Here is a 23,337-nt window from a genome sequence, read left to right on the forward strand (position 1 = left end):
GCGCTCGTGCTCCTGTTGCCGCAGATCCCAAACGGCCTCGTGCACGGCTCCCACCCCCCGGAGCCCCGGGTATAGTAGAAGTGCAGCAAAAACCCAGCACTAGCATGCCAGGTGGTGGAGCCTCCATGCAGGAGACTTTGCACGCCTGCGTGCTAGAGTGGAGCTGTGCGTGGGAGAGTGGTTCACAACGCAGGATGTAAACAATGGGTAGCTAAGCAGAGAAGACCCATGTGGAGGGGGGCAGCGGGCAGATGTTGTTGTCATTACACCATTGTGGCAGTAGGCCTATGTTATAAGAGTCAGAAGCATGCATAGTGTGGTCTCCACCCCCATCCCAACTGAGTGTGACTGTGTCTCGAGCCAAGCACACCTTTTTCACTAGTGCTTTGCACCAGTTCACAGGGTTCTCCTGCCACTCACTTTGGAAAATGTCTTTTTAGTGGCTCCTTGTTCAAAACGCTGCAGACCTATGTTGCCGTTGGCATCGGTGACATCATGAAAGAGGTCTGTCCTGGGCCTTAAGTAAACGTTTCCGTGTGGGGAAGTGGTGACATGAACGATAAGCCAACAGCCAGGGTTGATGGATTACAAATGCAGAAGTGGTTAGGGAAAAATGCTGCTGCTAAGCATTGCCTGGTGAGCTGGACGAGGGAAAAATCACACCTGCCGTGGCATATTTATTGTGTGTTGTGTTGAGAACCAAAATGCTACAGTGGGGAAAAATGTATCCTGAAATATGCCTCAGAGAGAGAGAGCTCCTCTCCCCAGTATTGTGTCCCTGGGAGGGGCAGGGCACAGAAAGGGCACAAAACCTGATCAACTTCAACCCTAGGCTCTTCCTAAAGCAAACACCGTATGCTTAAGCCAGTCTACTACAAACAATAGTCTCATTTGCTAAAAATCACTGTAGAATTTGGAGTGGTCCCTAACAAAGGGCAGTACCTACCCAGGGGAATCTGGGAGGTTGGCTAGAACGTCCCGTTCAATCCATACTACTCACTTCTTTGTAAGACTCCAGGCACCCCCAGTACAAACCGATGAAGTGTGCCTTTCTGTTTCTTGCATTCTTTATAGCTGCTCTGAAGGTACGGAAGCCAAATGATTTATAAAGGTGTGTGTGTTTTAAGGTTATTTTAAGATTTTGCCAGGTGCAGGACTGACCGCGTAAGGGACAAAAATCAGGATTTTTAGCATTTTCTTTTGTTTGAAAATTTCACACAAACACATTTTGGTCAGGGGATTCTTTGAACTCTGTTCTCTGTGTTCAAGCCTGTTGTGCGATTGGTCACCTCAGAGTATTTCTGTTCTCTGATTGTCTGAGTGCAGCTGTAGTAACCAGGGGGAATGCTTGATCAAGTGACTAGGCCTTGAATTTTCTCCAGGAGAGCCAGGGAGATGTCTGTGGAGACAGGATGAACTAGGTTAGTAGAATGAAGGAATTTTGGGAACCATTTAAACCAGGCCACATTAATAGCAAACATTCGTGCCAGCAAAATCAGGCTACTACTGCTACACCCTAGGCTGGGGGTGGATGTAGAGGTCATTTCCTCTTGACACTCTCACTTACTCACTCTTCACAATATATGTGTGTGTGTGAGAGAGAGCGAGCACGTGGTCCCAGCCATCAAGTTTGGGGCCAGATCCTTGTCTGGTTTATTGAATTTGCTCTGAGCCAGGGCTCTGGTAGGGGCTTGTGCTGTCCTTGTTGTGAAGGGTGTGGTCATGTATCTTTATCCATCTTGTTAGCTGCATTAGTGCCTGGCTTCTGCTCTGGGATTTGGAGAGGGCAGTCCTTGGGGTGCTGTCTTGGAAAGCATGGTATTTCATACCCACCAGCTGCATTGATCAAATGCGCCGGTTCCAAGTGACTGTCACCTGTACCTATTCACCACTTCTCGCCAGCTCACAGTCACTGTTGGATGCTCACGCAGAGATAATACCTCTAACCTCTGAATAATCAGATGCCTAAGGATGGGCTCAGGGGCTAGAACTAGGAAGGGCTGCGCGTGTTGCAATGCTCAGACCTGCAGCAGCTTAGGCACCCTGCCGCCCAGTGCAATGGGGAGAGTTAAGCACCTAAGAATGGGATTGACGGACTCCTTCAATCTGAGTGGGGAGCTGCCGAAGCTAGGCAGTGGGAAATGCTGCACTGAGTCCTCTCTCTCACTGGCTTTTGGGAGACAGGGATGCGCTAACTCCCGGAGAGAGCCCCCCCCCACCGCACACACACCTTATAGCCTAGTGAGTAGGGGCACTCCTCTGACATCTGAGACCTCCTTCAGTCGCCCACTCTACCTGACTTGAAGTGGGAACTCAAACTCAGGTCTGCCGCACCCCTGGCGAGGGGCCTGTCACCAGGGCTGGTGGGGGAATCGCACGCAATCTTGCCTGCTGAAGCTGCTCTGATTTTGGTTACATAATTCGCTGTTCTTTGCGCTGGTGCGAGAGAGAGAGAGACCCCATAGCTCAGTGGTCAAGGCACCCCGGTTGCCTGTGAGAAGAGTTACCTTCAAGTCCCTGCCCCCAGAAATACTGACTTATACAAAGTGGAACTGCACCACTAAGAGAGACTGACAAAGCCTCACCAGAATGGCCTGCAGGTGTTGGGGGACACTCAGCTGGGAGGTGAGACCTGTTTCAAGCCCCTACCCCAGGCCCCACAGACAAGGCAGGAAGGAATATGCCTAGTTTGAGAGCCCCACTGGGGCTAGGGGACAAGCGAGAGCACCAGGCAGCGTCAGAGCTTATGTGGTTTTGTGTGTGCCCAGTAGCAGAAACTTAGGCACTTGTAGGGTTAGGTAGCAGCTGAGCTGTGGTTTTGGGGTGGCTGCCTAAATGATGGGCTTAGGCACCCATTAGGCACTAAACTCCTTTTGTGGATCTTTCCCAGGGGGCCTAAATTCAGATGCCCCCATTTGAAAAATTTGCCCATATCAAAATAAATGGCTATTTCAGCAGAATGTGCTGGTGATGGGTGTGAAGCCTGTGTGTCTGTGTATAATTACAGTGATGGAGAGTAATATAACTGGACAGCAGATCTGACCTGATTAGATTAGGAGATGTCCCACTGGCGGCAATGGGATCTCGCCTGACACCGCTTCCTCGGCATCCTGGACCCTCAGCAAGGCCATGCTAAGTGCTGTTGATCAGTATAAGACCGAGGAGTGAGAAGCAGAGACAGATGTATTTATCTTATCTGGCTATGTGACACCGACATCTAGAGGGAGAGAAACAAGATGTAAGAGAACTACACTGAAATGACTAACATCCGCCTATTGGCTGTAGCCAAGGAGTCTCTGGGTGCTCGGCTCATCTGGAAATGAGGAGGCCCTGGAGTCTGATGCCCAACCCCCTCTCCTCACCCACCCCTTACCCCCAGGCCCATGTAAAGGTCGGTTTGCTCACTGTATCTGGAGAGGCTTCTCCATGTGTTGGTGTCCCTCCCTGGTGGTGTGTGCGAAATCCCCATGATCCTCAGCAAAAACTGTTCCTCTCATGGGCATTAATATGGATTTCACTGGGGTGGTGGCAAAACAAGGCCTCTGGTGCTGAACTGACTCGTCATGTGAGAATAATGCTGAGCATGGCAGTGCTGCATAGGGAACACCTAAAGTAATGCTGTTTGTTTTACTCTGTGTTGCCAACGTCTTTCTTGTGGATAGGCCACGGAGCAACACTAGCTCTGACAGGAGCAAATTAGCAAACGGAAGAAAGTAGCATCTAAACATATGTTGGAAGGGGTAGGGTACAACGGTGCAGGAACAATTTGTATAGTGGGGGTGTGAGAACCATTGAACCAAACTAAACCCTGGATATGATGGAAACTGCTCCCCTCATTCCAGCACCTATTGTCGGGTGTGTAGGAGTTGGTAACTATTTCTATGCTAAGTCATCCTGATCTACATGGGAAATATATATTTGTAAAATGCACGTGATAGTGGAGGCCACTTCACGTGGACTTGTCCACACAGAGGCTCAGTGTCCGGCAAGCTGGGGGTAAATCTAGAGAGCACTAGCCTGTTGCACGCTGACTGGCCGTGTGGACCCTGCTATTGTGCACTGACAGTTCCATAGTGCATTTAGTGCACATGAGCAGGGCTTACATGGTGACTTATTGCATAGCAGGTGAGTGCGCTGTACATTTACTCCCCAGCTTGCTGTTCTGTCTCTATATGGACAAGCCCAAGCGTTGCTGTGAAGCACCAAAGCCGCCCCTTGAAGAAAGGGGAACATAATGCACATCGGGAAAGGAAAGTATTCAGTAGCTAGAAGAAAAGGAGTACTTGTGGCACCTTAGAGACTAACCAATTTATTTGAGCATGAGCTTTCGTGAGCTACAGCTCACTTCATCAGATGTTTACCGTGGAAACTGCAGCAGACTTTATATACACACAGAGAATATGAAACAATACCTCCTCCCACCCCACTGTCCTGCTATTACCAGCAGGACAGTGGGGTGGGAGGAGGTATTGTTTCATATTCTCTGTGTGTATATAAAGTCTGCTGCAGTTTCCACGGTAAACATCTGATGAAGTGAGCTGTAGCTCACGAAAGCTCATGCTCAAATAAATTGGTTAGTCTCTAAGGTGCCACAAGTACTCCTTTTCTTTTTGCGAATACAGACTAACACGGCTGTTCCTCTGAAACCTATTCAGTAGCTGTTGTCCTCAGGAAGCTGACTCCAGCCTTATCTTGCATTACTACATCTGATTAAAGCCTTCTTATTAACTGACAAGAACATGGACTAGTAATAAGTTGTATGCAGTGTTGCTGTAGCCCTGTGGGTCCCAGGATCTGAGAGAGGCAAGGTGGTGGAGGGAATCTCTTTTATTGGATCAACTTCTGTCAGTGAGAAGTGCTCAAGCCACACAGAGCTCTTTTTTGGGGGCGGGGGGGGGGGGGGAGTCCGTTTAGTGCAAGCTTGAAAGCTTGTCTCTCTCACAAACAGAAGTTGGTCCAACAAAGGAGATTCCCTCCCCACCTTCTCTCTTGAGTACTAAAATGTGCAGTCAGGATCTGATCCTGTCCACCTGTCCATAAAAATTGCCATAACACAACAGACCATGGTCCATCTAGTTAACAAAGTCTTTGTTGGTAACCAATGTCTCGTGATTCAGAAGATACCAAATATAGCCGTACATTTAGTCTACTTTGCATAGAAAATATCTTCCCCTACCACAGACTGAGATCATCTTATGCCCTGAAGCATGAGGATTGATATCTCTGCTAAGTTTGGCTGCAAAGTTACACAGAAACATAGATGTTCTGTTGTGGTACTTTCTCCATAATTGAAAGAGCTCTGTTAATCTTATTTTGAAGCCCTTACCCTAAGCCTTGGAATCAGAAAGATACAGAATTCTTTTTTTTTGTGATCAGTATGATATTAGTTGGGCAGATTGTTTCATTAGACTGAAAGAGATGCTGTACATAGATGTCTTCATAACCAGGCAGACTGACATTTCATATCAGGCTTCTTAATGCATCCTGGGCCTTAGTAATTGCCAGATCTAGTCATATAATTATGGATAATAATGTATTTAGATTTATAACAGTCCGAGTGACATTTTGGACATGAGGGCAATTCAACCATGTTTTGGCATTTCTTAACGCACACCACGGCAGATACTAATCTAGCAGTCAAATGCCATGACACACACAACCAGCTAAACCCAGCATTTAAGAGAGGGTGCTCCACTTCTTCCAAGACATCAGACCCCAGGTGTGTCTCTCCAAAAGCCTCAGTAAAATGTGTACAGGCTTTGCAATGTATCTTGAACAGATATGGGCAGTGCTGGACCAGGTGGCATTTTTAAAAATTTTATAATTTTTTTTGGTAGGAAATATTTCTAAAGAAATAAAGTACAGGATGAGTCCACCCAAGCTAGCATCATGCCTCTGTCTTCCTCCCCCCACCCCACCCAAAACGCTTTAAGAATAAGGTTTGCGATGGACATTGAATCCTGTTGGGTGATGAGCACCCCTGTGTTTATAGATGCTTCTTGGTGGCAGTTGGGTTTGGTACCTAAGTAAAATAAACTCAAGGCATTTCTGCAAAGGGGTTTGCTGTGCAATTTCAGTTTTCTGTGTATATAAAACCAGATTCTTTCAAGATAGATTGAGCAAAAACCCCACCTGTTATACAATGAAAGGAAAAATTGCCACCAGAGGCTAAAATGATCAAGTGTCCAGAGACCTGTTTGTGTCTTTCTGGATGCAGGCTCCTGGATTTCCCGCCAATGCATTCAGTTATAAGCAGAAGGAACTAGTTCTCTTGGCTGGAGCTGTATTTTGTTCTACCTGGAAGTGATAACTTCTAGAGGGCTCTGGAGTTAGAGGAAACAAGCCTTTCTGTGGATTCTCTCTGCAACAGGCAGCAGATGTAATTCACTGCTCTTTCATAAAGGGTTAAATTCTTCTGAAGCATGGAAGGGGCCTGCAACAGGACCCTCACTGGGACTGTGGGTTGAGAAGCTCTGTAGTCGGTTCCTCCTTACTTGCTGTATGTAGCAGAAGGCATCTCTGTGCTAGCCACCTGTAGGCTGGGGTGGAGAAAGACGCAGGGCCATGGATAAGCATTTGTATGGTTCAAATGGCCCAAAACACTAGGCAAGAGATGCAGATGCTGGAAATACTCCAGATTATCGTCTGGCACTGCAGCCATGGAATACAATGGACACCGTTGCAACCTGCAGAGAACCACTGTGGGCCTGGTTTCTAAAACTGTGTGTGCATAACTGCACACCTATTTTGCATGTTTGACTGTGTTCAGCAAGACACATAGCTGGCCAGTTGGTTGTGACATTGCCTGAGCAACACATGGAGTTACCTGATTTGTATATGCAAACGTGGTGAGACACACGACTGCACAGGGGCCATTTTCACATTCCTGACCTGCATGCCACTTACTGTCAGCACCCAGAATACTAATACGTAAATCAGGATGAAGAGACCTAGGGTTTGATCCTGCCACCCTTACTCCCATGTGTAAGTCCAGTCAGAGCACCTGTGTGACTGATTACAGATGTGGAGCCCATCTATCCTCCAGCACTGCATTCCTTTCCCCACTTTTAAGGACACAGGCTTAATTTGTGCTGTTTGCCAGTGTGAGTCCGACCTGACTAGATTGTATGTCCCTGTTTGGATTGCAGATAGGAAGGTTATCAGCCAAAGCAGGTTGTATCAAAGGATTATAGGGTGGGAGGGGGAAGAGAAATAGTTAGTTCTACTTGCTTCCCTATTAAGAATTGACACAGTTTTTTGTACTTGACAAACCAATGTTTCCTTATTTGTAATGAGCTGTTGTTGGCAATTTACCACTGCCAGCTGCATCTCAGTGGTTGATTAAGGGAACTTGGAGCTCAGATATGTAATAACTCTCTAAGAGCCATGTGAGAACTAGTTATTAGCCTCATCAGGGTCTGTGTACACATCCGCTGTGCTCCCTTGTGAAAAGCTACCCATTAAATGTATTGTAGTAATTTACGAAACACAGGACCCATTCTGTTTTTACATATTAAAGCAGTCGTGCCAACAGCCCTCAGGGGTTCTGTGTAACTCGCCCGCAGGACTTCCTCTCATGGTGCAGAGCCCTGGCACCTACTGGGGCAGCCCCACACCCCCAAGGCATGCGGGGAGAGAGACTCAGCCTTTTCAGCGTGTAGCTTCTTTCCACTTTGTGTAGCCAGACAGTCTGCAGTGCTGGCAGGACATGACTAGGCAGGCTCTGCCCAGCTGTGCCCTTCCCCGCACACTTCCTGCACAGGGGGAGCATCTAGCACAGCCCCTGTGCTCCCCTTTGGCACCCGCAGCTAGGATCTGGGCAGCCCAGCGTGGCCTCACTAGGTACGGGGCGGAGAGCAGAGGTATCCTTTCTCTCTCCTACAGCCATACATAGCAGCATTAGGGCTCCACATTTGCCATCCCCTAACTACTGCTTCTCTGGACGCCGGATACCTTCGCACATCTCTGGTCTCTGTTCCCATTGTTTACTGTGCAGAACCGGAGTAATTCAATAGTGGGCTTAAAAAACAAAAGTACCATATTGACCCCTGAAGACAGAAGCCCTCTTTCCAGCCACAGAACATGGACCTTGAGTGCAGAGCCATTAGCCTGTTCCTGATGGACAGAAGGTCACAGCTTCAGCCTGCACTGATTGTCACTAATATAGCTACTGTCATGTACAAGGTGGAACAAAAAGTCGACAACTGATCAGAGTTGCCTGCACAGGAGCTGTTCAGATAGGCAGCAAAACATCTGCCCCTGTTGAGAGCCGTGCACAGGGAGGGGAGATGAAACGAAAGAGCCAAGTGGCAGAGTCAGCACCAGATCCTCCCCCAAGAGGTGAGTCTCAGCCAGGAGATTGGTTTGCATCAAAAGAATACAAGGTCACCTTGCCTTTTGCAAGAGGAGTAGGCAGGCAGAGGTGACAGACGTGCTTCCCATGGCCAGGCCTCTTCTACATGCTCCCAGCAGCTCTGCTTCTTCCACAGGCATGAGCCCAGATTCACCAGGGAGGGTGCAAGTGACCTTCGTTGCACCAACGTGGCCAAGCAGATGACTGGTGCCTCCATCCTCGGAAAGAAGCCCAGCCTTCAGACTTCCCACAAAAAGATCTTCGCAGTCTCTTTCTGCTCAACAATTTTGCATCTCCATGTTTGTCCCCATGGCTCTTGATTGGGAAAGCTTGATTTAAAAAGGAGCCTTCAAAGCAGAATACTCGGAGCAGCCAAAAAATTGCCAGGCTATCAAATGGGCCTCCTGGGGCATGCACAGATCACTCTCCATCCGGGATACAGGGGTCACTCATGTCTTCTCCTTTGTTCAAACTGGGATATCGTGCAGGTTCAGCGTTAACTCTGTTAAGTGAAGGGTCTTAAATCTCAATACAGGAAGGAATTGGCCTCGGTACCTCACACCCTGGTTAATGGGAGATCTCAAATTAACTTTGTCCTACTCAGAAGCTTGGCCTGGTCCTTCTGGAACATCTTTGAAGCCATGAGCTTTGCCCCCCTCTTGGAGGGTCCGTCATCTCGGCCAGGCCAGACCATCCATCTGGGACTTGGGAGCATGCACAGAAGGAGAGAGATGGAACTGGGGGACGTGTCTTGTTGATTTTAATCCAGGGTTTCTGATTTACAGCCCAAAGGCCCAACTGTAAAGAGTCCAACCCCTTACATGGGAAAGTAATCCAAATGCAGAATCCTTGACATGGCAGCTGGAAGAGGCTTATTTGACCATCTTGTCCGTTCCACTCTCGATTCTCCATTGTTCCCTACAGTCAGTTCTTCAAGACTTGTCCAGTCTAGGTTTGAAGGACTCAGGTGCTGGGGCTTCCAGTGCTTTCTTGGGAAGGTCAAACAAACCTCCAGTCTGACAAACCTCATAGTCAGGAAATGCTAAATATTCCTTTGCTCCTCACATACGTCCCTTGGGCCACCCTTGCCTTCCTCTCTTCCCCTGATATTTGCACCTGGCACCCCATTAGGTTTTGAATGAACACACACCCACAGAGCAAAGGACATCAGCCTTCAACTCCTCTGCCATTCATTCTCTCTCTCTCTGAGATACAAAGCGCCTGCCTTCCCATCACTTCTACTGCACTCTGTTCTTCACTGCTCCCTGGCAGAGAGGTTCTGTGACCTTGGGGAAACAACCCCGCCTGGCTCCTACCCTGCGTCTAACAAGCAAGCTGGGCTGGTTGCTGGGGTGTGGACTGAGCCCCGAAGGAACAAATGGACCCGTGTTTCGGCACCTTGGGCCTGGAATTAGAGAGATGGATGGCTCTTTCATCCTGCTGAGCTTCCTTCTTGTTGACCAGCATTCCTTCCTGTAACAAGAACAAAATAATCAGGCTGACAACTCAGAATGGCAATAAATTGATCCACTAAAGTGCTCATCGGCCCTGAAACTTCACTTGCAGGCTGTAGCCTGAAGGAGCTAATGGCTAAGCTGTCCAGCCCACCTGTCAGTGCCTTAAATGAATGGTTCCAGCAAAGCTTGCAAGGCAAATTAAACCCACAAGCAGTTCCCTTTGCAGGCTCATTTCCAGCTCTCTTGGTTCAGGCTGCTCTCATGTTGTGGATAATTGAAGTCCACGTGTTGCCTGTAGAGCCCTAACTTTCTGCCATTTCCTGACCTGAGTGCCCAGCAGTGCAGCCCTGACAGTCTCTTAGCTGTAGGTTTTGACAGACCATTTATTCTGGCAAGCCTTTGCATAGGGCATGGAACATTAGCACGTGAACTACTGCAGACCCAGAGCCCCCGGACACCACTTTGAACCTTCGCCACTACCAGGCATTTCATTTACAATCTGATTCCGCATTTTGAAGACTAGTTTTGCTGCCCTAATATTGTGCTGCTATTTCCTAAAAATACACCACACTCCCAACGTTCAGTTCAGAAAAATGTCCTGCAGGGAGCCTAGCAAAATAAAGGAATGAGGAAACCCTCACCCACGTGGCAGAGCCACACTGGTTTAATTTGAGGCATGTGTTAAAGTGGTGCAAAGTGGTGGTAGCCTTAGAAGAATGGCTTACTTTGGTTTAGCTATGTCGACTGGCAACCAGTTTGAGCTAAACTGAAATAAGACTATCCATGTCGGGATTTGCATTTGGTTTAACGGAATCTGCTTACATGAAATTAGTGCAAATTTTCCATGTCAACAAGCCCTACGATGATCTGGTATCACTCCTATGTAGTGTTCAAGTAATATAAACAAGGCCAATTGTTCATGGCCTATTGCAAGTGGCACCTGTACGAGCTGGAGTGCTGGTGGCTTTCATAGAATATCAGGGTTGGAAGAGACCTCAGGAGGTCATCTAGTCCAATCCCCTGCTCAAAGCAGGACCAATCCCCAACCAAATCATCCCAGCCAGGGCTTTCTCAAGCCTGACCTTAAAAACTTCTAAGGAAGGAGATTCCACCACCTCCCTAGGGAACCCATTCCAGTGTTTCACCACCCTCCTAGTGAAATAGTGTTCCCTAATAGCCAACCTAGACCTTCCCCACTGCAACTTGAGACCATTGCTCCTTGTTCTGTCATCTGCCGTTATGGAGAACAGCCCTTGCTTGGCAGCACAACTATGGGAAGTGATAGTGCAAGAAATGCTGTCGAAAGATGGACCAGGGAGATCTCACAGCCTCATCCCCTTGATATCAAACATCTTCCCAAGTTACCTATGACCTGCTCAGTAGTGCTTCCATCCAGCACCTTCCCTTACCTCCAAACAGCTGGACAGAGTGAGAGCCAGAGTCAGCCCTTCTCTTCCTCCTCTAATTAGACACAATCCAAACTTCCCTTCAGGAACTCAATGTCCCCACGGGGGAAATGCAGCCTGCCAAGATGAGGGCAGCTCATTAAAAGGGGAGAATATTGGAGCTAGAGACGTGACAAAGACCTTTCCATCTAGATATGGCAGCAGTATTTAATTTACATACAATTAAAACATTTATATTCCAACCCCCTAAGAAACTGCAGGCTAGGAGAGACCTTGGCCTGAGATTGTGAAGGTGCTAATGGACTCTGGAAGCTCCAAAGGCAGCAGGACTTATTAAATTTTGATATAGGTGGCAAATCTACTTAAGAGGATAAATGAGAAAAGGCTTCAGATAAGGGAATCCCCCTAGATCTTTGGCGCCCTATTTAGCGTCAGGAGCTTCGGCCTCCCTGTATGTAACTCTGAGAAACTTCAGCCAGACTGGATGCTCTCTTGTTTAGGGAAAACCTGCCCCACTCTGTGGGGGCCTGGTGGGGAGGGCATGGCTGGCAAGGCTCCTTTGTCTACATGTGGGGGGACACCCCACATGTAGACCATATCGACACAGGATCTGAAACAGCCCCTGGGCTGTAGCACGGTGACGTTACCAAGGGATCTGCTGCTGATGCCTTTGGGTCTCCTGAATAAACAGGCCTCTCCTCTCCAGAGCACCACATGGCTCCCACAGCCCCTGGGCGCACCAAGGTGCAGGCACTGGTAGAAACCTGGGAAAGGAGGGAGCCCCTGGAAATATCACCTAGGACAGGAGAGGGTGAGGGACTCTGAGAATGGTGAAGGCAGCAGCTGGCCCCACACAGACCTGCCTGCTGATCCAAGGTCAGCTGAGAGACCTGGGTAAAAAGTGGGCACTTCTTTCCCTGAAAGATGCATACGGCCTTCCCCTTGGATCTCCTGCTATATGGAATTTCTAGAACTGGTGGCTGGTCTTGTGCTCCAACCCTGAACACGCCCAGGGGAGCACAGTGAGCTAAGCCCCCAGGATAAAACTCTGAGGACCTAAGAGAGAGAGCCACTTTGATTTCTGTGGCATCCTTCACCCAAAGAGCCAAACACTTTGCGCTCCTGGCTGCATCTGGCTAAGGACTGGCCAGCTGTGCTGGAAGAACCTCAGTGGTGAGAAAATGACTTGGAACAAAAGCCTCGAGTGTTGGTCTTAGAAGCACATTTTTACTGTTTGTTTGTAACCATCTCTGTCCCAGTTCTTTCTGCCTGGTCTCGCTGAAACATCTGCTCTGTGTTAATCAACTTAATCCTTTTATTACACAACCATCTCCGTGCTGTGCTTACGGCTGAAGGGTAAAATCCCCGGCCTAACTAGCAGGCTGGAGCTGTGAGGCAGTGAACCTGATGGGGGAGGGAGGGGTGAGTGGGAGGCACAGAGGATTTTACTCTCCCCCTCCTGGTCTGTGTGAACCCCCAAAGCATCACAATGGGACCCTGGCTGGGGTGGGCCATGGCTCTGAGGTGGCACCGAATGTGCGTGCTCGAAGACCCTGGGCATGTGAGCAAGAACCAGCCCAGCACCTGGGTGATCAGCGTGTGGAATTGGGATGGAATTTCCCTCCAGGTCAGATTGGCAGTGACCGGGGGGAGGGGAATACCTCCCTCTACGGCGTGTGGGTATGGGCTGCTTGCCAGGATTATGTGGGTGCATTTTACTTAATCAGTTCCCTGCCATTGTGGGGGCCTTGGTCCTTAGTGCACCTCTGTCCCTCCTGCTCTCTCTCTGTGGCATAGGATAGTCACTTCTCCTGAGGGCTGTGAGACTTCAGTTTCATTTCTGGAGTGCAGTGCTGCGTGGGATTGATGGCCTGCAGGTTGGATTAGATGATCTGGCGGTCCTTCCTGGCTTTAAAGTCTGATTCTGTGGCAAGCAGATCAAAGGAGAAAGAGAGGAAAAGGGAAGGCAAAGATAGAGGAGACCAAATAAAGAGAGAGTTTTGGAAAAGGAGCATAAGGAGAGAGAGAGAGAATTAAGGGCCAAAATTGTCTGAATCTTGGGGATTCAGGTCAGTGTTCCCCACTGGGCAGTGAGCTTTCCTGGAGCTGGATGTATGCTCTTGCCTCCTTTTTCTTAAACTTCCCCTCCCCCTCCAAATGCTGACTTCAGAGGGAGTTCCAAACTCTGGAGGAAGTCTGGCTTCCCTGGCCTAATTGCAAATGTCACTTGGCTCTAGCCACAGAATGAGTTTGACGTTCTGGTCTCAAATTAATCTGGCTGCTATTGGACAAGTTTCAGCATCGGTGTTCTTACAGCTGAAAGGATTGATCTGGCTTTAACAGCAAAGGTAAATGTAGTAGCAGAAGGGAAGGTCTTCTGACGTTGAAGATAATTTTTCTTGGCAAGGCTTACTTGATTGCAATTGGTGCATGAGGAAGGAAGATCAAAACTGATCTGATTTTTTTCTTTCTATATTTAGGCATTTTGGTGACAGGGCAGCAGAAAAAGGGGAAATTGTGTGTGTGAGAGAGAGAGAGAGATGGAAGTATCATTGGGGGTGCCACGCAAGGTTATATTGAGGTTTTTCAGCTAAAACAAGATTTAAAATATCTTTCATGGGCATGGGGGGTGGGGTGCGGAAAGCTGATCATCAAAATTTCCCTGTTTTGCTCTTGGGGCAAAGCTTTAATTACTTCAGGAGTATGAAGAAGTTAAATCACTGCTTTTTAAAACTTAGTGTTTAACGTTTTTCCAGACCACTAAAAGATACAAATGATGTTGTTTAACACTTGAGATTTTAGGCAGATGTATGTCTAAAGAAAATCTTATAAGGTCACTTTTAAAAAAAAATCTATTAAAACCAGCCATTGGCATTGTTTAACATTACTGTTTCTGTTTACACCTTGGAAGCTAAGTGATTTAAAAAAAAAGTATTAATCAAAAGATGACAAATGCAACTTTCTACAGGAAATACCAGCGTGCAACAGTTAATGCAAAAATTGTCATCAGCTGTTTGCAAACCAGGAGATTAGCATGGAGTGCCCCAATTATGTGGCAGAAAAATCCAACAAGGAAGGAGGTGGAAATGGCAGAACAGACTGCCTGACCTGTGCAGAGAAGTCAAGCACAGTTCTTGAACCAGCATGGGAGAGCAAAGTATGGTAGTTTCTTCATTCATTGCCCACTTTGCTCTCTTCTGGAGGATATAGACTGGCCTGAGTGTAGGGCAGGCTACGATGTTTCAGTGCATCTGCAACTACATTACTGCACCAGCTTCAAACTATTCCTTGCCTCAGGCAGCTACTACAGCCAGTGGAAGGGAGAGGTTTCTTTTCCATTTTCAGGTCCCTGGGGATCCTGTAGGATCTGATTGGGAGGGGAGAGAGCATTTGCCCTCCAGTCTTTATTCAGGTAAAACTCTCCTTGGTTCAGGCATTGGACAATGTTTTATTTTAAAAACGTGGACATGTATAATGAGTGGAAAATCAAGACTTCTGCTAACAACTTTAAACATGCTTAACTGTAGGCTTGTGTTTGGGACATTAAGTGTAGAGTAAAGTGACACTGTTATTGCACCAGTGGCTGTCCATACTGGACTTAATCCGGTAGCAATTACGTCCCCAACATGGAGTAAGCTAATGAATAATAGCCATTAGCACAGGAGGGCAGAGTGAAGCTACAGTATCAAAAGGAGAGAGTGAGACGGGCGCTTGTTGAAAACGTTCTCCACAAGCCTGAAATGAGGATGGGGCAAAATTATGACAATGGAATGAAGGGAAACCTGTAGTTCAACCCTGATTAGATCGTGGGTGATGAGTGTGCTAGTCTCAGAAGAGAGAACCTTTCCAAATCCCACGCCGTCTCCTTTACAAGAGGATCAGACCTGGAATAGCAGGGAGTTTGCAGCTACAATGGAAAGGAAGCTTTAATGGTGCCTAGTTCCACTCATTGCTTTGATTTAAATTCCACTATGAAAAATCTGTTCAGAGAACATTGAGTGCAGCTAAGCACCGTTTGGCGTTTCCTGGCTTTCCAGAAAGGGGGCATGTGTGTGAACACAGAAGTTCCCTGGTCTAATCACCAGACTGGTCCCTTCACGTCAAACTCAGCAGGTGCATCATGATGATCTTCTTTGTGTGCTGATGCTTTAAAGCAGCACGAGTGAGCTGTCCACTTGCGTGGGGCTTTCCTGGGTTGGCTCTTGCCCAAATCTGCATTCAGCTGCCAGCAAGTTATCATTCTTCAGTTTAACAGCACATTAATCATTACATATCGGCCACAGCTGTAAGAAGTTCTGTATGGAAGTGCTACCATATTCATGCATCTAAGCAAAACACCCTAGCAGGGTTCGTTGGTTCTCTACCTATAATGGCATGGTAGGTCAGAATTGGAGCTGGTGGGAAATTTCCAGTTGAAACTTTGGACAAAAACTTGAGTTTGTTCCTAAATGAAATATTGTTTCATTTGAAATTTTCTGATCTTGCTCTTAAAAATTTGAAAGCGTTTATCAAAAACTTCCAGGTTGTCAGGTTTTTGGTTTTTTAATTTAAAAATCTGGCATTTTTGGCCAACTTTTTTTAATTTTTATTTTACAGGAAAAAATCTATTCTGAGTAGCTCTAGTCCTAGCCCAAGCCTGAAGGTAGAGTAGCCATCCTTTCAGCACTGGCTAGCAATGTTAAGGGTTGTAACTGCTGTCGACACTAATTTATACTCTTAAGATTCTAGTATGTCGAAAATGGGTGAGAGATTCAGCAATCAGATGCCTACGTCCCTTAAGTGCTTTTGGAAATATCACTCAATAGCAGAGGCTGAGTCAGAATACAAGGATTCAGGTTGATGGGGTTACCCTCATCACCATGTCCCCTGAATTCCACTGCCACAGAAAACTTTCCTTATTCTGCCACGCACTGTTAGATGTCCACGTGGTGCTATAGACTATCTATCTGCACTGGTCACACCTTTGCATGGGACCAGCTCATGAGTTTTTTGACACACACCACACCTTATTGCCAGTTGTTTCTGTGGTTTGTTTGCACACCAAATTTCCATTAGGAACCCTGGCTTTTAACCTTGGGCGGGCACATGCCCATCTTCCAATAACTGGATCGGACCACTTTTATTTTCAGTACAGACAGGAGTCCTCTGTCTGTACCCAGTTTGGCCAGTCCTGCCCAGGATGTACTGGTATGCAAATACGTGGCCAGGTGGCATGGTGAGCACGAATGGGGACACACAGGTGCTGGCTGGACACTGGAAACTGAGCTGTGTCACTTCTGACTGGCTATGGCGGCCATGTCCAGTACGGTCAGCTCCAAGTCGGGTTGCAGAAATCATAAGACTGGCTTACAAATCATGAGATTTAAAAAAATACATTTTAGGTACCTTTCTATTTGCTCTGGTTGGGGTGTTTTTTGGTGCTTGTGGAGGTCACGTTTTCCAGCTTTTCTCCATAATCATAAGGAATAGAATTTTTTTTAAATGAAATCTGAGATTCTGGTGTAATCACCCGACTCCAGGAGCTGGGGCTTTATTAAAAACATACGATACCATGAGACTTGCAAGCATTGGCAAGGCTGATTGCCTTTAACTGGTTACGAAATTACAGTTAAAATTCGTATTGTCAGGACCTTTATCCCAGCCTTTATCCCATTGTTCCTGGCTAAGCAGTGTGCACCAAACTCTCTGCTTTCATTTACACCAATGCAAATCTGGAGTAACGCCACTGACCTCAGTGCAGTTACTTCAGATTTACACTGGAGTAACTGACCAGAATCTGGCTCTCGATGCCTACTGGGAAGAATAATGGGAATTTAATGAAATGTTCAGGCTTCCCTTCAAGCTGTAAGTACCCGGAGGACACATCCATTGTAGCATGCCACAGAACTATTCAGTGTCAGGCCTGGGCACCGCAGAACACCTTACCTGATTTCTGACTGGGGCTCAGCTATCTCGATCCACATAAACCATACTGTTTGTTCCCCTCATTTTATTTTATCTCTACCACTTCAGCTCTCTCCTCTTTTACTAGCCAGAAGTATTGCTGTCTAAAGGTGATCACAGTGCAGATGTAATGAACTGTAGCTCACAAAAGCTTATGCTCAAATAGATTGGTTAGTCTCTAAGGTGCCACAAGTACTCCTTTTCTCTCTGCACCCCTAGTGCATGTATTTGCAACTACAAATGAAACTAAGGAGTCAAACAGAAGCTTCTGTTTATCTCATTTCTCAGTGTCAGACAGTTTTTGTCCTAGCTCTGAAGATAACTGATGAGATATTGGATAGCATCTCACCTTTTCAAAGCCAACTGCCATTTGAAATGTTCCTGTTTAGGAGATTTTTTTCTTTTAAATTTGTACCTACCACTTCCTCATCCTCATTATCTTGTCAATAGAATCTTTCTTTGCATTGCTTTTTCACGTCAAGGGAAAGATAATGTATTGGTATGAAAATTTTAAGATATTTTTGTGTTTACTATGCGAATATATGAACACACACATCTGGTGCAATTGTTGCTAGGTGAACAGAGAATTCCCTTTTCTACGAAATGACTGCTCTAACCTGGACGATGTGTGAGAGACATTAACTTAAAAACTGAAAATCTCTGCAGACAATGGTGTTAAACTTTAAACATATATTGGGCTGTAATAGATGCAAACCAACAGGAAACAGTTTTTTCTTCTCTAGCCTCCTTTTTAAATGAAACCACACAGCTAAACCTATGGGTTGTGTGTGTTCTGATTTCTGCAAAAGAAAACACACATACATTTGTGAATATCAAACTCCCAAGGACACTGTGTGTGTGTGTGTGTGTGTGTGTGTAAAATAATGTATGTGAATCTTTCCTATTTACTAGGAAAGATAATTGGCTGAGTTACAGCTGCATGCATTTGCATTTAAATGGTGGTTTTTTTTTAATCACTTTATTTTTGGCATGGTGGCTGGAAACTAGTTTTCATGGAGGAGCCTGATGGTTTGTTTAATCACTCCAACTGGAACACGTTACCATTTTATTCCTTGCTGTTGCTGCAAAGAACCATGCTGGCTCTGTGAGCATCTGATCATTTTCCTCCAGTACCTTCGGTACCTGGAGGGGAAAAGATTTGGCGCATCCATTTGACGCTGCTGCTCTTTGGGGAGTGATCGGACAAACAATTCTGTGGACGTGCTGTGCTGAGATCTAGCTGGGATTATAAAAAGAGAAACAAAAGATTTTATATTTAAAAAGAAATACTCATGGTTTTTATCATCCTATATGGTAGGGGAATGAATGCTGATTCTTGTTGCACTATGCTGAGTAACAAGAGGCAGACCCAGGTAATCTATAGTGCTGCGTCCACACTACAATATTCATTTGATTTTATATTTGTTGTTTTTCAGTTTAAATTCTCACTGTTTCTGAATCCTTGGTACTGCAGCATCAGCCTCCTTGCCCCCATCCAAAAATTCATTCCTTTGTATCTAGCGCCAGGGCTACAGAAGCAATGAAGAGCACTATAAGGGCTAGACGTTAATCCCTCTACTAGTCTGTCTTCTTGGCCACCCCATTCAGAGAGGGAATTGACTTCTCCATGCGAGCAATGGATCTGCCTTGTGTGTTGGGCCTGGTAGTTCACGCTTTATGCACGTTGGTGGGCTCTGTATTTATTCCCCTCCGTGGATTTGTTACTGGTACGCTTTTAAGTGGTGCACACCTATCCAAAACAGGAAGTTTATTCACCAGGTAGAACACGAGGCTGTTGAGGGCATATGCAGCTCCCAACCACATCAATCAGAATAGTACTGATGCAGCTGAGGGCACAATTTGGCCCATATTAGGGCCACAGAATTGAACAGGGGTTCTGATATTCTGGACAAGTGGGATGAAATTTGACTTGTCAGCCTCTAGCCATCCCAGTGCAATTAAGCTTCACAAGAAGTCTCTCTGGCAGAACTGAATGGAAGTTTTCTGGGCAGCTTCCAGGCCTGTGTCTTAAGCACAAGCCATCCCCTCTCCACAGCACTCTTGGCCACAAGTTCATCACACCTCAGCTCAGAACTAGCCCACTCATGAAGAGTGTAGTCACTCCTTTATACAGTTCAGAAGTCTTTGATCTGGAGTTTCCAGGAGCAGGTAATTTAGTAGACAATGGGTCTTCCTGGCAGCCCAGCTTCAAAAGGATAGACTCTCTAAGAACAGCTATACTGGTCAGACCAGCAATCCGTTTAGCCCAGTATCCTGTCTCCTAACAGTGGCCAATGCCAGGTGCCCCAGAGGGAATGAACAGGGCAGTTATCAAGTGATCCATCCCCTGTCCACTCCCAGTACCTGGTAGTCGGAGGTGGGTCATTAGCATTCCCCTCAATCCAAGTATTTTCTAGGAAATCCACTTCACATGTATTGTCCCCCAAAGTCCTTTGAAGTCTCTAAATCCTTTTCAGGGATGGAATTAGTCAGTCTTCTAGAAAAGTGCCATACAGTTCTACAGTAACACACACAACTGCATTTGTACCCAATGGACCCCAAAGGTATATTAAACTTCATTCCATATCCTTTATCCTAACTCCAGAAGGTTTCTGCAGGGTCTTGTTGGACCTGTCACCCATCATTTCGTCCATAGAGTTTTAAGGCCACAAGGGACTATTGTGATGAACTTGTTGGGGCCCCTGCATAACACGTCCAGAGAACCTCACCCAGTGATTCCTGCATCATAGATGCAGAGAGTTCAAGGCCAGAAGAGACCCCTGTGATCATCCAGTCTGACACAGGCCAGAGAACGGCCTCCAAATAACCCCTAGAGCAGAGCTTTCAGGAAAACATCCAAACTTGTGATTTAAAAATCCAGTGATGGAGAATCCACCACGAGCCTTGGTAAATTGTTCCAGTGCCTATTTATTTTTCTCCGTTCAACTGTGCGCCTCATGTCCAAGCCCAATAGCTTGGGCTTAAGCTAGAGCATCTCTCTTGGACGTCTCCCACGCTCCATCTCCATTTGCACCCCTGGCGGTGGCGCATACCCAGCCGCAGAAAGGTGGCTGGTTCTGGGGAGCCCAGCCCACAGAGAAGCATAAGACCCCTGCACTGCAGCTCAAAATATGTGGCTTTTCACTGGAAGTGGGGGGTGTGTGTGGGTGTGTGGTGGGGGGGTGTTATTGCTGAACAGGTGATATTTTCCATGGAAAACTTCAATGAATATTATTTTTGTTGACATTTGCCATTGGGGAAAAATTCTTTTTCAAAGTCCTCTAGTTAGCATCTAAAGTGAAGCCCCCCTCATCCCAATGAAGTGTTAACTTGCAAAGTAAGTTGCATCTGCTCTCCTCTTAAAGCTCTGGCTAATCAGAGAGTCTGCACAATTTCTCATTCAGTTTACACACAATAGTACGGAGAGAAGTGTCAGTGCCATTATTTTTGTAAGGCCTGAGGTAGGTGAGATATCAGAAAATGTTGCCTTGTATTCCTCTGCTGCGTGGAACTAATAGGCAGATGCTTCACCCTGTGGTTTATTTTTGAGATACTTCAACAGCAGCTGAGGGTTACTGAATGATTTTGTAATAGTTAATAGTGTTTTATAATTCAGGGCAGCTGTCTCAAGAATTGGGGTGGGGGGACCTTGCCGCATGACTTCAGTCTGTTATACCATGTAGCATAAGGGAGCATGCGCCTGGCATAGAGTGAGCCATCTCTCAGAAAGGTGAGTTCTTAATATGGAAGGCATTACAATAGAAGCCTAAGGCTGATTGATGATCGTACTTGTGAATTTTACTGAGGTTAACAGATCCCTTTGGTGCAGCACGTACACAAATTGTAAGAGGCATAACATCTTGTTTGGTTTTGTTTTTTTTTTTTTTCTTTTTTCTCCTGTCTGGGAGTTTTGTCCATATATAGCCAAGGTATCATCTTACAGGACTGGGGATTGCAGTTTCTGTTTAGATTTTAGATGAAAATGTGCAGTTGGAAGCAATTGTTGTAAATATTTCCTGCTATCTGGTAGCTGGATGCCTTCAGTCCCATCGGAGGAATTTTCCTTAATTACCTTTTTTAACAACAGCGCCTCACTTGGCAAAAGCCTGAGAAAGAAACAGGTTTCCCTCGCCTTGCCCCAAAGTTGAAAAGTGAGTTTGTGCTGTACATTTAAAGAATCCACTTCGGATTTCATCCTGAGCTCAAATGGGAGCATAAAGCTGCTTTCTACTAAAATGCCTATTCTGGTGTTGCTAATCTCAACAGGCCCTGTTGTAACTCTGTTGCTTTGCTGTGAGACTGCTGCCAGGGCAACCGAGGAACTTCTGATGTCACACACTCCAGCAGCATTTACAAGCCAAAGAAAGCATGTTCAAAGACCACCAACAATGTTTTAAGCCTTTCTGCAACAATAAAAGAAGATCCTTCTTCCCTCATGCGGGCTCCCACCTACCCATTTCCTCTCCTGGTAGCTCTGTAAGTCCTCACTCGCCTTCCCCCAAATCCAGATCAGGGTACCGGGGAAGGCTAGGTTCCCTTGGACTCTTTGATTTTGCTGGCTTGGAGGCACAAGGTTAGCTTAGTTTGCCTGGCTCTGGGATCTGAAAGTGTACATGAGCTTCCTCTCTGCTTGGAGTCCTCAGGCTTGCAAAGGAGTTGAAAGACTTCAGCAAAAATGACATCTGTACCCTTGTCTGATCTCTGCTGGCCTGTTCCTGGGGTGCATGGTGAGGGGGAAGGGAAAGGTGCTTGGCTCACCCATGGAAGGACCAAGCAGAACTGCAGTCTCTGCACTGTGGGGAGCACAGGGGGACTGCCCCATTCTTACTGCCCAGGGATGTATGGCCCCAAGGTTTCCCCCCTCCCATTCCCTGCCACTGCCCACCAGAGCGGTCTGGCCCCAAGTGAAGGGGGAGTAGTGTGCGCAGACTGTGCGGCCAGGCCCTCCGCAGGCATTCTGTTGTGCCTGGGAGTCTCGATGTCCCTGAACCGGGAGGGGGTCAAGTCACCTCCCCAGGGATCAGAGTGGGCGGGTATGACCTGGGCATCCTTGGGCAGCAGAGTGTCCTCGGCTCGGCTTTGTCCACGGGGACTCCTGGACCGGCCTGTGGTGACTCTTCCCCTGTGAGTGGGGAATCAGAGCGACTCGCTGCCTTGGCCCATGGCTGTGGGCTGACCAGGTATCTTCAAATTCTGTTGGCTTCCGAGGGGCACCCCAGAGCTCTCGAGCTGACCTCGGAGCAACAGAATAGGAGGCACCGTAGTTTCAGGTCGTTTGGGTTGCACGGGGGAGAGGAAAGCAGAGAGCACAGCTTGGGGATGGCCACAGACTGGGAGAGAAGTAATAGACAGGCACTGTTTCCCATAAGCATCCCGTCATGCTGGCAGGTGCTGATCCTGCTTGGGAAGGTAACATGGGTTCTGCTGACCCATGGAGACTGGTGGTGATACCCCACCTGGATGAAAGGGGCTCTCTAAGGAGAGAAGATATAGAGGGTGTGGGCTGAGAAGTCCTGAAGGAGGCACTCTAGGAGCATCCCAGCCGATGGGGATGGTCTGGATAAACCCTAACCTCAGAGATCCTGTTGGTGTTTTCTTTGTTAATGCAGTAAGTGAGTTTGGACCTGTGACTATCCAGTTGGAAAAAGCCAGCAAAAGAGGATTGGGTTACTACATTAATCAAAAAGAAAAGGAGTACTTGTGGCACCTTAGAGACTAACCAATTTATTTGAGCATAAGCTTTCGTGAGCTACAGCTCACTTCATCGGATGCATACTGTGGAAAGTATAGAAGATCTTTTTATACACACAAAGCATGAAAAAATGGGTGTTTACCACTACAAAAGGTTTTCTCTCCCCCCACCCCACTCTCCTGCTGGTAATAGCTTATCTAAAGTGATCACTCTCCTTACAATGTGTATGATAATCAAGTTGGGCCATTTCCAGCACAAATCCAGGGTTTAACAAGAACGTCGGGGGGGGGGGGGGGGGGGGGGGGAGAGGAAAAAACAAGGGGAAATAGGTTACCTTGCATAACAACTTAGCCACTCCCAGTCTCTATTCAAGCCTAAGTTAATTGTATCCAATTTGCAAATGAATTCCAATTCAACAGTCTCTTGCTGGAGTTTGGTTTTGAAGTTTTTTTGTTGTAATATCGCAACTTTCATGTCTGTAATCGC

General features: G+C 46.8%; 1 protein-coding gene across 8 annotated transcripts in view; it reads left to right on the top strand.

Annotated features, from left to right (window-relative positions):
- The window catches only part of SLC8A1 (solute carrier family 8 member A1), a 354,284-nt gene that overhangs the window by 55,000 nt on the left and 275,947 nt on the right, over positions 1–23,337 (top strand). The window lies entirely within an intron of this gene.

Source organism: Caretta caretta, chromosome 3, assembly GCF_965140235.1.
Source record: "Caretta caretta isolate rCarCar2 chromosome 3, rCarCar1.hap1, whole genome shotgun sequence".
Lineage (NCBI taxonomy): Eukaryota > Metazoa > Chordata > Testudines > Cheloniidae > Caretta > Caretta caretta.